Source organism: Colossoma macropomum, unplaced genomic scaffold, assembly GCF_904425465.1.
Source record: "Colossoma macropomum unplaced genomic scaffold, Colossoma_macropomum, whole genome shotgun sequence".
Classification (NCBI taxonomy): domain Eukaryota; kingdom Metazoa; phylum Chordata; class Actinopteri; order Characiformes; family Serrasalmidae; genus Colossoma; species Colossoma macropomum.
This window is the reverse complement of record NW_023494792.1, coordinates 34,674,688-34,691,553: the sequence shown is the minus strand read 5'-3', so window position 1 is coordinate 34,691,553 and position 16,866 is coordinate 34,674,688. Positions and strand designations below refer to the sequence as shown.

Below are 16,866 nucleotides of genomic sequence, written 5' to 3'. Positions count from 1 at the left end.
CTTCAGAGCCCCCTGGACACTGGCTGAACTAGCCAGTCAGTAATCCTTCTCTGAGAAGCAGTGACTGGAAGGAAAATCTTGGGACAGATCTTGAGATTGGTCTGATTGGCTCAGTGCCTGATGTTGGCCATTTAGTATGGCACTTGGCTTTTGTCCTATGGAGGACTGAAGAGTAGCATGCAGTATACAGTACACAGTATGCAATTTTAAACACAGCCATCATGACAACTAATATTCAGTGTTTTAAATGAGCTAAAAAAGCTGTAATATAACACCAATAATCAATCTTTCTCATTTTAACACAATGGATCAATTTCACTTCTGGCCAGTAGGCGTTACAGTGCATCGCCTTTTCACTCCCCACAGGACTCCACCTACACTACTGCCAGGCACTTTTTAGTGTTTTCCTTGCTCTGACGCAGTGTTTCAGGTCCAGGCCTGGAATCCAGCTTCTCTAACACACTTCAGTTATATTATTAGCTAATTATCACCCCCTTCTCAAACATTTGTTTAATTGTACAAAGTATGTGTTGCTTCCGATCTTTTCAGTTTGTAGTGTAGGTACTGGAGCATAAACTTGATGATTTAAGTAAACTCAAATGTTTTAAGGAAACTGAAACAGTTTAAGTTTCTTGTGAACGTATTACTCAACTTAAGATCCTATATGAATGAAATCGTCAAAAAAGTTCAACAAAACAGTTAAGTACTGTGTAGGATACATTCATATTTAATGTGGTGTTATTTATTGAAGTTGAAACATTTCTAGTGTCTATCAGATAAATTCACTGATACAGAAGACTCCGTCTGCTCAACTGGTTTGCTATTATGTAGTTAGGTGATTTGTTAGCTAGAAACATTAGGCCTGAAATAAGCTTGGCAACACATCACATAATGTAGGTTATTATTGTAATATTTGATGTTGGGTTTGGTATGTAGGTAGTGTTGGCGTGGATGAACTAAACTCAAGTACACAAATAAGTTCTTTCTTAATACTTTTATATTGCCCGGATGCAGTAACAACAACAGCCCTCGCTCACTCTTCCCTTTTTTTTCACCAAGTCTCAGCTAATCAGTACAGAGAGTCAAACATCATCCTCTCTAACACATATCAATGTGAGGTTTTGTACTGAAGTAAATTTCAACTTATAATGTCCAAAAACAAATGACTATCAGTTTCATTCTTACACTACTTCCCCTGTTGTAAAAAGAAGTGTCCACGTTTCAAAACTTCTGTGATCCATTAACTGAATCCTGAACCCAAAGCATATAGAAGAACAATCCTTACTATAGTGATAACATCGCCATAAACAATAAACACATTTTGCAGTTTCAACAATCGCAACATTACTTTGACATTTCTTTTAACATGTCCTTTTTGTGCACTTGTGTGTGTGTGAGGGGGTGTAATAAATGTATCCCTGCATTGTCTTGACTACTACAGGTTCCTTGTTTCATTGTAATATCCTTAAGTCACAAATCAGGCATCATCCCACAAGCAGCGCACTGGAAGCACCACTATATAATGTCTCTTGACATATGTGGCCAGTAGCATTGACGTAGTGCACGCTGCAAAGTCTTCTGTGCACTGAAATGGCCAGTGAGTGAATGTCCATGCAAACTCTCAAAAACCTCACATTGTAAACTACCAGGAACTACAATCTGAAAGATCTGGTCACCTGGGGGAGACCTTGCGACACAGAACTCATCAAAGAGTCAACAAATGTTAAGGAATATTCTGAAAAGTACTGAAGCTGAGAAACAAATGTGGAATGTATACGTGTGTTCAGGTTTTATTTTGATGTTTATCGTATGTACTGTAGTGTGGGGGGGTTACAGAAGTAGCGTAGACAGCTTGGAGCTTGTGCCCATAACGCAGCTTTATTTCAACTTGGCAGCCAAGTAGTACAAGAGAACAAGAGAAGAAAATCACTCATATGTCCAAGAAATAAGCTCTTTAAATCTCTAGCACAGCCGTGTTTAGTCACAGAATCCCACCTGGGGTTATTAATTAGGAAGCAAATCTGTGGCGATAACTCACACTCCCGCTGTACCTCCCCATCCTCCTCAGCAGTTTACATAACCTGTAAATGTTAATATGCATACTGAACAAAATGTTTACTAACTAAATACAGTCCAGCTAAGCATGCACAATGCATTTTGGGAACCACAGCAGGCTCTGATGCCACAGTACATTCATTTTAGCATATTTGCTGTTATTTTTAATTAGATTTTAAGATTAGTCATGCAGCTTAATCAGATGGTCTTGTGCATTTTGAATGTAACTGACTTTGTTTATGATATTACTGTTAAAATTATCCACTTAAAGCAATTTACAAGGAATGAATAAAAAAAGAAAGGAAAAATAAGTAAATTGAATTTTGCCGGAAGATAAATGTTGATAAACCAGCATTTTGTATAAAAATCTGTGCACCTGTTAGTGGACTGAAAAAGCAGTGGCCAGTGGGCTCATCTTTGCCATCAATGGGCCAACAGCTTTTGTTGTTTTTAAAATACCCATAATGTCAGACATTTGACGTGTTTCTTGCTTTCTTCCATCATTTCTATGTTATCCCTGCATTTGGGGTATGAGTTTGCAAGCACCAACCTTGTTCTTTTAATTTGGTGTATGGCGCCACCTATTTTTTTTCCTCTCTGTTTCTTGACTTTTGACTTTTCATCTCAGAACAATGATTTTCCAAGATTTTGATTATGTTCAAATAATGGATATTTTGTTGAGATTTTGACTGATTATGCTGAAATAATAATTTTCTTGGTTTTTTTTGGCTAATTATGTCAAATAAATGGTTTATTTTCTCAGGATTTTGGCTGATTATGTTAAAATAATGGCTTATTTGCAACAGGACGCTTCCACAATGTTATAAACAAGAAATGTAGAACTGGTCTTATTACACCTCTATATGCTTAAACACACAGTAAGTTTACTCACCCTCGTCGTGTTGTCTCTAACCCTGCCCTACCTTTCTGTCAGTGAGCTTATCTCTTATACTCCATGGTTATCTGCCTAGCTGCTTTGTTGGCCGTAAGTGCAATTTATCATGTAACTTGCTGCTGAGCTTGAAGCAACATCATGTAACAGTTTTGCATTAAAACAACAGCTTCAAAATCATTATGATGGTACATAAATTTATAATAGAGACAATGGTGTCTCTGTCATTGCCACTTTGGGCCTGGAACACCTGCTGTAGCTCCATGTACCTTTAGAGGAGCATGAAACCTCTCACGAGAACTACATAATGCTTTACAACATCTTGTCATACACCAACAACTGTGTTTCATTTAGCTATAAGCAGAAGCTAACTCGGTATTCCCAGCATGGACATCATGGCAGAGACTGCCAAAAGACTGAAGAAGATGTTTTCTGAGGAAGCGAAGAAGAGACAAAGAGCGAGTGAACAAGCAAGAAACCAGACAAGAGTAGGCTTTTACTCGTCAGTGAGAGCTAAACGAGATTCACTGTAAAATGTAACAATTGCACTAACTTAATTTTGGGTTTACTTTAGTCATCTGTTACACTTACTAATGCAAATCTATTAACACATAGTATTTCTTGTATAATCCTTGATTACTTAGGTAAAGTTAGTTGAGATCAATTAATTTGCATAAGTCCTACAGACTGAAGAGTATTTTGCCTAAGTTAACACAACTTAAACACTTCAGAAAGGTGGAGTAACTTAATCTGACAAATTCAAACCAACCCAAAAATGAATCGTTGCGATAGTAACTCAGTCATTTTGAGTAAAATCATTTGTTAGCATATTTTGAGTTAAGGTCACTCTATTCAAGTGTTTTATGTTCACTATTTTTATGTAAGTTGACTTTACAGGTGGGTACAGACAGGGTTGGGTTTACATTCAAATGATTCGGACTTCTCGTGCTTTTCATGTAACTTTTGACAACTTTGGACATTCAAATGGGATCTTTGAGTTGAATCAGCCTCTTGCAGTTTAGTTTAGTTTGTAAGTCTTCTCAGCTTTACTTGATGAAAGCTTGGTCAGTGCAACCTTGAGTAAACTTGTATCATTCCTATTGGCTGTGTTGCATATTAGGCATGTCTCTGTGTAGTCATTCTCCCCAGCCTGCCTTCCCTTGGGCACTTACTTATTTTCTAAATTATGGGGTCTCATCTAATCTCAGTCAGTACTGATTGTAGATTAGTTCTGAGTAAGCTGAGCTGCCATGACCCCACCTGCTGAGTGTGGTTCTGAACACTTCAGACCACTTCTGCATTCTGGGCTGAACTGTGAGTATTGGGCGAGATGGTCCAGAGCAGTAGTAAGTTAAACTGTTTGACATTCTTGTTAAAATGTTTTGCCATTCTGGATAAATTTGTTAAAATTAAAGCCTAGTTTAGCTTTTGATGGAAGAAATTGAGTTAGCTGAATTTGAGTGGCTAGAATTGTGTAAAGGCAGTAAATATAAGTTAGAATTACTTAATTGTATTGAGTTAGATCAAAGGAGTGATTTACTCAATTTACTTAGGTGCGTACAATAATAAACAAATGTGTTGTTCATACTCAGTTCAGGAAATTACTTATGGTCAAATGATTTGAGTAACCTAAACTAAAGTGGTTTAAGAGTTTGCTTAACTCATATGATTTGAGTTACTTACACTTAACTGGTTTAAGGCAATCAGTTTCCTTAAACCATTTAAGTTCACTGAACTCATTAGGTTTTACAGTGTATAAGGATGCAAGACAGTCTCATGGCTAAGAGGAAAACAATCTGACAGCAGAGTGTATCCCTGCCAATGTTATTCATGAAAGATTGCAATAAGCTGTAATTTTACCTGTGTCATCTCTGTCTCACAGAGTTTTGTAGTTTTCCAGATGCCAAAAGTCATCTAACCTCAGTGCTGTTTCAGGTGAAGTATATTTAAAAGGAACATTTTTATAAACGAAGGCAACAACACTCTTAACTTTTAGTATAGGTTGATGTTGTAGTATCTAGGAGTTCTCTGTGTGCTCTGTTTTTGCAGGTCTGGAATGTTTAAATTAAGGGGCCCCCTGGTCCAAAGCCCCATAGGGAGTAGGCCTCTCACTTTCTCCCTTCTTCTCTTAGTTTCAAATAGATGAGATCATTTTAAAAAGAACCATATGTTCTGTCTTCTGTTTCAACAACAAGTCCAATATATAAGCTGTTTGCTATTCTGTTCTGGGGGGACACTTAGAATTGGCACGGATCATCTCTTAGGTACTTTATAGTGCTTGATATGATAGTGTTTTACTTTGTAATAAACATCTTATACTGGCAAGACAGTGTCAGCAGAGTTTTCCTTCATCATCTTCACATCATTGCTACTTGATAAACAACACAGGCTAGCATGCAACAAAATAAATTCATCTCCAGCCAAACCTCAGTCAGTCTTTGCCAATCTCACACCACATAAGCCTTGAAAGTTGCCAGCCTCCTGTAATAAAATAATGTAATATTACTCTACTCGACATGTTTTTTTTCTTTTCTGATCTTCTTTCCAGGTGTTGTGCCTACTTCCGACTCCTCAGCAGAATCAGGCTTCCTTTTGCATGCATGCATGTCGCACAAGCATATGGACGTTACAGAGTACACTCACTATTTCTGTTATTTACACCTAGAAACATAGAAATGGCGAGTGTAATCTGTAGCGTCTGTATGCCTGTGTGACGTGTGTGCACACAAGAGTGGAGTCGGGTTCTGTGTCCTTCAGCTGGTCAACAAATGCACATGTACATTAGGAGGGCTCAGAGTGGAATTTGTATTTACGACAGTGGTGTAGAAGTGAACTCCGCAACTGTAGGGGGAGACCAAGAGCAACAATACCAATGCTTGCAGAATGCTGCTTAAATTTTAAAACAGATCAGTTAAACAGCAACAACATCATGGAATTCTGTATATTTAACTTTAAATGTTAACTTCTTTTCTACTGTGATTTACTCAAATATACTGAGTACATGTTATTCCATCAAGTATCTTAGAAGCTGCTTTTTTGAGTGCACACATGTACAACTGATTAGAGTTGATTTATGTTTGATAGTAAACACATTTTAGCATTAGTTAGCATCAGTGAGCTCATGAGTTCAAATAAAAAATGGAACACCCTACAGCCTCTGGGTCCTCATAAGCACATGCAAGTGACGTAAATTACATTGTATTGACGTAACAAACTGAAGTAACAGACATTTGCTCTGTGTTTGACTCTGTTATGAAGCATCATTCTCAAGTAGTAGAAATGATGAGGCAGAGGCCTAGTTAACATCACCATTTATCAGTTCTATATCTCTACTTGAGTTAAAGTACAAAAGTACAGTGTCTTTTAAGGAGACTCGTGCAAAAATAAACAGCTAACTCTGTTTTTCTAACAGGTTTGCTGTCACATGGATCTCCTTAATGGCTTGTAAGCAGGCTGTGTGTGCATAGCAGCTAGCAGTAGCAATCCAAGACTCACAGTCATGACAGACAGGGGTCTAAAATCAAGCAGATACGCACTAGGCAAATTAATTTAGCAAAAACCAGTAAAGCAAAGGTCAGAGCACAAGAGCTGTAATGAATCATTCCAGATTGGGCAGGTCCAAAGAGTTTCCCTGGGGGTGAGACATTAGCTATGTTACAAAGAGCCTACTATGTACTGCGCTAGTACTGATTGTGCCCAAACGTAGTAAGTAGAATACAGTATGTGACCAACATGAATTTCTCCAGTACAACAAAGACATCGTATATAAAATATCAAACTGTTCAGGCCTAATTTTCCAGTACGAGTTATTTTCATGATATACTACATTCCAAAATACAACGCAGTCATTTCAGGAGGACATAACCGTTTTAATAATAGCCCTGGATTCAGCCTTTCCATACATTAACGATGGTGAAATGAAAGAACTTTTGCGAGACCCCTGGGCACCAACATCTTAGGAGGTTCCAAACTCTATCAATAAAACTGAATTAATTCCTTTATTAATTAATACCTCAAAAGTCATAACATGAGAACAAAATTAGCCTTATTAATTATTAATGTTCAATCTTTGTGTTCACATTGTTATAGTTTGTGCTTTTAGTGTAATATTTGTATATCTAAAGACAAATTTGAATCAAGATTTTTTTTAAGCAAAATTGAGTCATAATGCAGATATAGAAGTATTTCAACACACATTGAAGGATAAAACGTTCCATTTGAACGGCAGCAACAAAATAAATGATAATATAAAACCTGAGGGACCTGAGAACAGATGACATTTCTGATTTTATTTCATTTCTTTAGTCATTTGTACATATTTAATAGCTATTCGTTCTTCTAATGCTTACATCTGCAGTAGATTGTCCAGAGTATTTGAGCCCCCTCAGGCCTTGTGGTCTGAGGCCCTCTGAAGCCCCTGGCAGTCAGAGGCCCCTGGGCACTGGCCCAACTAGCCCAGTCAGTAATCCATCCCTGTTAAGCAGTTAAGGCTATGGAAAATGGGACAGGTCTTAAGATTGGTCTGATTGACTCTAGTTAGTTGCACCTCTGCCATGTAGTATGGCTTTTCTCCTATACTGGACACTGTACAGTATGCTACTATGAAGAGTATGCAGTATACAGTACACAGTATGCAATTTTAAACATAGCCATCATGGCGCAACCAATATTCACTGGGTTTTAAATGAGCTAAAAAAGCAGTAATATAACACCAACAAGCTGCATATACAATTACGCCATTCTGCCAGCTTAAATACAAAAATAAGTCTTTTCACATTTAATTTTTTTCAATCCTGTTAATTTTAACACAGTGGACCAATTTCACTACTGGCCAGTAGGGGGTACAGTGCATCCCCTTTACACTCCCCACAGGACTCCACCTACACCACTGCCCTGCACTTTTTTAGTTTTTTCCCTGCTCTGACGCAGTGTTTCAGCTCCAGGCCTGGAACCCAGCTTCTCTAACATACGTCAGTTATGTTAGCTAATTATAACAGCATGGCTCAGGAACCACAGAACCATACTGTAAAAAACGTGTTTAAAAAGTGATAAAAGGTCCAGCAGCAGTGATTCCAGAATTCTGCTATGCTTTGAAGACATTTTTTTTCGTTCATCAGGACAGACTTCATGTATGACATTGGACAGCAGAACAAACTGAGTGCCTTTCTTTGTTGGGATCTCTTTAAAAAACATCAGCAAGCTCCTCCACAGTGGGCTTGTGGTCCTCCTTTGGTGTTGTCTCTAATAGCACTAGTTTAATTAAGTCTAGGTCCAGGCATGCTTTTAGACCTAACAGTGTTGGGGCCTGAGTGTCAACTATGTAAAATTCCATGAGCATTTCATTCTCTATGTATTTAAATCTAAGTGAACATGTGCCTTTTACTTTAAGTTTTACTTTAAGCTGCAGTCCTCCATAATCAGTTAGGCAGTGAGGGGTAGGATTAAGTGTACTATTATACTTATTATACTTGTGGACAGGAATGACATTCACCTGCGCGCCTGAGCACAATACGGTCTCTGACCATTTCATCACTATTTGCATAAGCACAGTCCTTCCCAAGCAATTTTAGCTCAGTCACAAAATGCTCAAAAGTTTCGCTAGTGCCAGTCTAGAAGAAAGTAATCCGGCAAGCTGAGTTTTATCCATACCTGCGGTCTTGCAGCACACTTGTAATCATCAAGCCCACTGAGAAAAAGTTTCATTGCCATCTCCAGTGAAATCTGATGGCAAAACAGTTTTGAAATGTACAGTATGGGTTGTCACTGCATCCTCAGCCATGTTCAAAAATCCTGATATCAATCCACAAGGCTTATTTCTGAGTTGTATTGCTTTCTTCCAACAAAGTCTCTTGCCTTTATTACACTTATGGGGTCTGCAATTTTTTATTTTTTTTTGTCCAAGAATTGTTGAGGTAAGCGATGGTACATACTTTGTGCGGCTAAGCATGTAAAATCCTCATGTGCTCTTGCATATTGTTTTGTCCACAGAAACAAGAGTTCAAGTAGTCCATTGTGCAGTTCTCTAAATTGGCCACATGGTGTTGCTGTAAGACAAAATCATCTTCAAATAACTTACTGGCTTTCTGTCCTTAAACAGCTGTCTAGACAAATGTTAGTTAGGATTTATTTAATATTTGCGTAGGGCACTGTATATGTATATATACACAATACACACACACACACACACACATACATATATATATATATATATATATGTGTATATATATATATATTTTCATTCATCAAGGTACAAACAATGTAAATGTTCCCTCAAAGGTACAACAGTGGTTTTAAGGTCCACTTGCATGCCTTAAATAAATTTTTTCCAGGTGAAAAGTACATATTTGTACCTTTTCATAACCTGATGTGTTAAAACAGAGCAATAAAAATAAAAAGCCTGGAGATGAGACGGGGTGTGTGGACTCAATACAACTTACAAAATATAATTTCAATGGATTATGGGACAATTATGTTCCCTGACTAAAGGTACTGAGATGTACCCTTGAGGGAACTGCACCAGTGACAGATTTGTATTTTTATTTCTGAGACTGTATTTGCTTGTTTATTCTAATGATATATAGTGTTTTAGCAAGCAGAAATGTAATATAAGACAATTTTAGACATCATTTCATGTTTTTCTATTAGCATTTTGCTTTGTTTATCATTTGCATGTTATTAAAATAATGCTGTCTGTCGTGCTGTTCCATATTCTATTTTCTCTTTACCGTAAAGGTTGGTGTTTAACAAACAGCTGTCACACCCATCTACACACATGCTGAAGGCTCAGTAAGTGTGAGAAGATTTCATTTCCTTGAACGCAGCACTGAGTGAGGTAAGGGCTTTTAAGCTTTTTATAAGTTTATCAAACTCATCCCAGGCTTTAGTTTATTCAGTAATGCTGTTTATTACTGATAATATTATAATTACTCACAGTCAGACTAATTTGATTAAAAGTCAGTTTGTAGTGAAAAGACAATTTTAGTTCAAAAACCATAGTGTGTTCTTTAACTGAACCTTAGTTCTCCTTACACCTTTAATTGTGTATTAAATGTATTATTTCCTTTTTTTTAATGCATCATCTCAGGGCATCTGTTTGAAGTCTGGCAGTGGGGTTAGACATGAACTGAATGAAAAGTATAGTTTGTGTGTGAGAGAAAAATGAGAAGAGAAAAATGCTGAGAAAAATGCTGTTTAGGACAGATAAGAATATGTAGCCTCCATTAAACATGTTTTGTTTTTTTTTTGGTAGAAAATAGGAAAAAAACAGCTTGCACATGAAAAGTTTCTGCCACAGTGTTTAAACGTGTGTATAATCTGATGTCGATGGAAATTCACTACAGCGTGTTCACACTATTCCACTTTATTAAATATAATTGCTTTTGTTTTGTTTTCGTTACTGCAGATCTTTTTGCTTAAATAGCTGGTATTATATTTTCATGACTGAATAATAATAATAAAAATAATACACAAAAAAAAATGGCGGGTTAAAATTAAGTTGGGTCAATTTGGCAAATGTTGTGTGATGACAACTACTTTGAAGAGTAACAGCTATCTAGGCAGGGTTGAAAATGTAAAAATTAACTTTAGAATAAATAAATTTTGAATTCTGGGTCACTGTTTAAATCATTATCATCCATGCACAGGTGTACACACGCATACATGCTGTACTGACGATGGCATGTATGTTGAATTAAATTTTCTGCCAGTTAACAACAAAAAAAATAACAATTAATGTATTTAAACTATTTACATGTATTAATATCAGCATGTTCTTGTTAAAAGTGATATGGCACTCAAACTACAAAGACCGGCCACTTTATTACATACAGCTTCTTGAATCTACACTCTTTGTCCATTTTATCAGCTCTACTTACCACATAGGTACACTTGTTTTTTGCAACAATGTACAGCACACACTGCCCTGTCCCACTTTATTACCTTTGACCATGTCATTTATGAGCTTTTATGCTCTGTAATCTTTTTCTGTGAACAGAAGGTCACTGTGCAGTGTAACTTCCTGTTTTACTGTGCACATGAAAATAAAACTCTTGAATCTTGAACTTTGTAGCTCTACAATTACTGACCCATTCAGGCCTATCCATGGCTTTATAGCTTCTTTCATTTTTCTGTGTTTAAACAAAACAAAAATATGTCTGCCTGAGCAAATGTATTATAGAAAAGTTTTAAAGAGAGATTTTTAAAAAGTATTTAGTTTACTTAGTAGAAATGGCGGTCAGCTAAAGTAGGATATAAATCATTTTGTGGAATTGTTTCAGAGTCACTGTTCAAAACAACTGATTTGGACTTAAGACTAAAATGCTTTTGCTTTAAATGACTCTATATCTTAATTATTTTATTAAAACAAATGATTGAACATTCCATTTTGTCACAAACAAAACCATCATATCACTACTGACACTTCACCAAATGTTTTAGTAATTCTAACTACTTTTGAGCATAACTTTAGCCAGTATGATTCTGGGTAACTGTAGGTATTTGTATGAATCATCACTTTGTAAAAAGTTTGCCAATGTCATCTAGCTTGGAAGCTATAGTAACGGTATTTATGTAGCATGTCGTAGCAGCTGGAGAATGAGTACTTTTTGCTAATACTTTTACACTCTCAAGAGAAAATGCACACGATTCTGGATGATTGTAGATGTTTGTCTGAAGTATCATTTCATAAAGAGTTGGCCAAGTTAACATAAGCTAGATCTGATTTTGAGGTGTGCCTTGGATCACTGTCCTGCTGGAAGATGCAAACTATGGCCCCGTTAAAGGTTCCTGACTGAGCACCGGACAGCCGTCACCACGTTTATCCTCCTGATTTTATTTCTGCTGGTACTTGATGGAGTCTGTGATACAATGTGTCAGAATAGATTGTCCAGTGCCTTTGGAAGAAAACAGCCTAACACCACCATACTTCACAGTGGGGATGAGGTGCTTTTCTGTATGGTTATATTTGTGTCCACACCAAACTCACCTGTGGTTTTTTTGCCAAAAACCTCTATTCTGGTCATAGAGCATGGTCCCACTGAAAGTTCCAGTAACGTCTGGCAAACTGTAGGCACTTGAGTTAGTTCTTGACAGCAGAGGCTTTCTTCTGGTAAACCCCCAAACAACTCGTGGCTATATAAGTGGGGTTTGATTGTGGTTTGGGTGATGTTGTGACCAGCAGGGAAGATTGTTGAACAGTTTTAAATGTTTATGGGAGACAGTTTTAAATGGATATAGAATACTCTCACTGTTTTCTTTGGGAGGTCTTGGTTGTAACAGTGTGTAAACCAACCAAGCCATATGGAGGGTGTACTTTAGCCTACTTTAACCTTCAAAGCAGTGCAGTATGTTGCTGTGGAAATGAGATGATCAAAAGCATGTTCTACATAAAAAGCCCCTGTGACAGTTAGGCCGTGCCAAACCTTCCTGTACAGATAAAGTCAAGAATAAAAAAGAATGAGACAGCCACAGACGGTACTCTCCCTTTGTGGTGTTCCCCAAGTACAAGTATCTAAACTGGGGTTCTCAGTTTTTGTCTTTGTCCTCATTCCTTTTCAAAAGTCTCCAAAAGCAGCTCAAACAGGGCATAAACAGAGTTACAGAGATGTGAGCTACATGTGAAAGTTCTCATAATGTTTCAGCAGCTGAACGAGGTAGTGCAACTCTCTGTGCTTCTTTCACTTTTCTAAAACACAATGTAGCCCCTGTCATCATCTAACTTTTAACCTGTTAGCTACCTGAGCTCTCTGCTAAGCTGGTCAGTCGAAGACTAGTTGAAGAAAACCATACTTTTAAACAAGGTATCTTTTTGTCATGGTTTCTAACATTTTGCTTCATATACAGGCAGTTTGTGACTTCTATCAAAAGTGATTTAAAAATCACATAATACATTTATTATATATTACTTTATTATTTTTTTTATTCAAAACTACACATACTTTTTGGCTACTGTGGGTAATTTCTAAATAAAATGTAGAAATGTATGAAAAACAACTATTCATAATTTTGGTAATACAATATACCCAAAAACTAAAAAAAGAAGACCATACATTGAATACAACAGATCAATAGGTTGACATGAACACACATAACCTGTGTGATTTAGCCAGCCTACATACACAATTGCTGTGTCATCATTACAAATCAAAGCTATTATAATGCAGATGTAGATGGGCTCAGACACAAAACATTGGTCATTGGTGAGATTCAGTCAACAAAGATAATGTCAATAGTGCACATCTTAACTACATTCTTAACGACTCTCAGTCAGGCCTGTGGCCTTAAAGTTCCCTGTATAGTTACCTTTCACCCAGGTATACGGTTGTACGGAAAAATCCAGTTTATCCTCCGTTTGCAACTTCTGGGTGTGTCCCCCTGTACCCCTTCATGCGTCTGGCAGAAAACAGAGATCACTTGCAGCATCACATGTAGTGCAATCAGTTACACATATGTCAAGGTATGTAGCGTATTTTTTGGTTCAGATCGCTTCATCCTAACAGGAGATACAACAGAATATTCGGGGCCTCTTTTGAGTGAATCTCCCTGTATAAATGTACAAGTTTATTTAAAATAAAGTTACAAGTTTTCCCACAAAAAAACTGTTAGGATTCTGAAAATGCATCAGTATCTATTCAAGCAAAAAGATAAAGACAAAATCTATACAAAGTTTACGAAGTATACAAACTTTAATGTGTGCTTTTATTTTCAAATTTAAACTTGTTTGGTGGTGTTTGGATCTGTAGCCTCATTACCTAGGCTAATGCTAACAGGCTCCTCTACTCTAGCTAGCTTATCTAGTGGTTTACAGCTCCAAACACCACAGTACAGGTTTTATTCTGTATAACTAATGCTCTGCTTCAACAAGATAAACAATAAATACTCATGTCTGAGAAAGCAAAGCTGAATGACTGGTGTTGGAGTGTCAGAAACCCATAACTGAACATCTTCTGTAGTGTTCTGACCTGTAGCGTGCTGGGCTAGGCTAACTCTATTTTAATGTTGGTTAGCAGGCTAAAGGTTAGACCCGCAGCAGTACAGGCTCAGTTCCAGCTGATAAATGCTCAAATAACTCCCGCTTAGAGGTTAAAGATTCCAAAAGCACAAAATCGAGTGACTGGTGTTGGATTGACATCAAAATTCGAACATGTTCTGTAGCATTTAGCCTGTCATTACTGAGCCATTCTTGTGTGGAGCTTTCTTCAGTATTTCTGTGGCTCTGATTTAGCAGCACAGCAGGTGGAAAAAAAATTGAAAATGGTCTCATGAGTCCACACAAGCACAGAACAGCACATGTCACTGGGAGCCAGTGGCTCTGGCTCTACAGTGGAATAGAGGCCTGAATGTTTATTGAGCTGAATTTTTTAGGATAAAGAATTTTGTTTTGTTTACTGTGAGTGCTGCCACTGTATTAAGGCTAATCAAATCATTACACTCCCCCTAAGCTCCTCCTTTCTCAGCCCTCCGGTCACTGCTTAGCAGCCATTGCTATCCACCAGTGCCTCAATTCAGTTTGTCATCAGCATGCCGGTGTTTGAATTCGAAGCTCTAGTTGTGGTTAAAAGATGTAGCATGAGAAGTTTCAAAGTGAGGCTTTGTCATTTCCTTCTATCCAAAGCCAAAAACTGCTATGGCAATTTATATTCTTTTCGCTATAAAGCTTAGTCAGGAAAACCGACTCAACTTGAGGCTCAAGGAGAGCAGGACTCAATCAAGACACACAAATCAAATCATCAAATCAAATTTATTTGTATAGCGCTTTTTACAACTGATGTTGTCACAAAGCAGCTTCACAGAAATCCATTAAAGACAAAGTTTTAACATGAAATGTAAATCCTCCAGGTGAGCGAGTCAGGGGCGACACCGGCAAGGAAAAACTCCCTCAGAGCTGAGGAAGAAACCTTGGGAGGAACCAAGGCTCACATGGGGGGACCCATCCTCCTCTGGTCAAACTACCTACAAAATTATTATACTCCTAATATTAATAGTAGTAGTAGTAGTAGTTAGGAGTCTATGAAAAACTTCAGTGTAGAGTGGGAGTGGGCAGCTAGTCCAAGTCAAGTGGCGGTAGCTGGGCAAGTGGCGGCGACTGGGGCGTGGGCAACTGGTCTGAAGCGGATAGCAGGAGAGCTCCACAGACAATCATCCATCAGTGTCCGTCCGGCAGGTGGGCAGTCGTTTACTCGGAAAAAGGAAGGGAGATGGAATTAGTTTTATTTTGTTTGAGTGTATGTAAAACAGAGAATGTGAACATTTCCAGAGTGAGGCTAATGACTCCGGTAAATCTGACTATAACAGCTTAACTAAAAGGAGAGAACCAAAAGGGCACACAGACACGGGAGCACCCTGAGACAATCTGGCATCCCTCCGCTCCACCGTCCACAAACCTGAGTGATCGCGTGCGAGCGGCGGGACGACAGCACCAGCGTCTCAGTTTACTATAATTCCCTGTGTCCATGGACCCCTGGATCTGCTGCCTTTATCTAAGGGGGAACATTAACTACCAAAAGCTAAACTAAACAAGTGAGTTTTCAGCCTAGATTTGAAGATTGCGACTGAGTCTGAGTCCCGAACATTTTCTGGAAGATCATTCCAGAGTTTGGGGGCTTTATAAGAAAAGGCTCTTCCCCCAGCTGAAACCTTTTGAATTTTGGGAACTGTTAAAAAGCCAGCACTCTGTGATCTGAGTAATCGTGGTGGCTCATAATGGGAAATAAGGTCTTGCAGGTACTCAGGAGCGAGCCCACGTAGGGCTTTATACGTCAATAAAAGAATTTTGTAATCGATACGGAATTTAACAGGCAGCCAGTGAAGTGATGATAGAACTGGACTGATATGATCAAATTTTCTAGTTTTAGTGAGAACCCTGGCTGCAGCATTTTGAACTAGTTGAAGTTTACTTAAATTCCTGCTGGTGCATCCTGACAGTAGTGCGTAACAATAGTCTAGCCTTGAGGTAATAAAGGCATGTACTAATGTTTCTGCATCACGCAGCGATAAGGCATTTCTTATTCTGGCAATGTTGCGAAGATGTAAAAAAGCTGTCCTAGTGATGCTGCCTATGTGTTGATCAAATGATAAATCTGGATCAATTATGATGCCAAGGTTTTTTGCTGCTGAACCAGGTATAACTGGAAAGTCAGCAAGATTTAAAATTAAATCTGGTAATTTATTTCTTGCCTACTTTTACATTTTTGCCTTCCGGAGCACAAATGCTTACTACTTCTCTTTCTAACCACTTCCCCAAATGTTCAAAAGGACATATGTATCAATAGGGCATGGAAACCTTGTTCATAACACCCATTTCCCTTGCACAAAGCACATACACCCCCGTGTTTCCTATTTCTTGTTCTGGTGACAGATTTACAGTATACTTTTGCCTACAGGAATTTGGTTTTAGTTTTTGAGTTTGCTGTGTTTTTTTTTTTCTTCATCTTTGTATATCTCAGCTGTCTGATTTTAATTTTGTGCTGTTGTCTTCCTTCTGGAAAACACACCTGTAGTGAGTAGATGCATGCTATAGCCTTTATAGATAAGGGTTAGATGTGTTTATGTGAGTCCAACTTTCTGGTTGATTGATAATGTTTTGTATGTGGAGAGTGATGACTGCATGGCGGTCAGGAATAGACTATAGACTGATTTAATGATATTGCAAGACATTATCTACTACATTATCTACAGTAACTACTAAGCTGGCCTAGTCACGTTTTTATGGGCCCAATAATTTATTTCTGCCTATGCTATTGGTATAGGAAAGCTTAGAAATGAGGATCTCTCTCTTTCTTTCTCTCTCCCCCTCTCACCCACACATACACACATTTGGCTGGCAATTTGGGTTAAATACTGGGGGAGGGGGCAAATATGAATTTTGAATTTACGACCTAATCTGATGATATTTAATTTGGGAGAAGGACACTGAAGTAAGA

General features: G+C 37.9%; 1 protein-coding gene across 1 annotated transcript in view; it reads left to right on the top strand.

The window, feature by feature from the left end:
* Positions 1 to 9,685: 9,685 nt before the first annotated feature.
* The window catches only part of cmah (cytidine monophospho-N-acetylneuraminic acid hydroxylase), a 36,616-nt gene continuing 29,435 nt past the window's right edge, over positions 9,686 to 16,866 (top strand). The window contains 1 exon segment of the mRNA XM_036576963.1: positions 9,686 to 9,779. The gene's annotated coding sequence lies outside the window, so the exon portion shown is untranslated.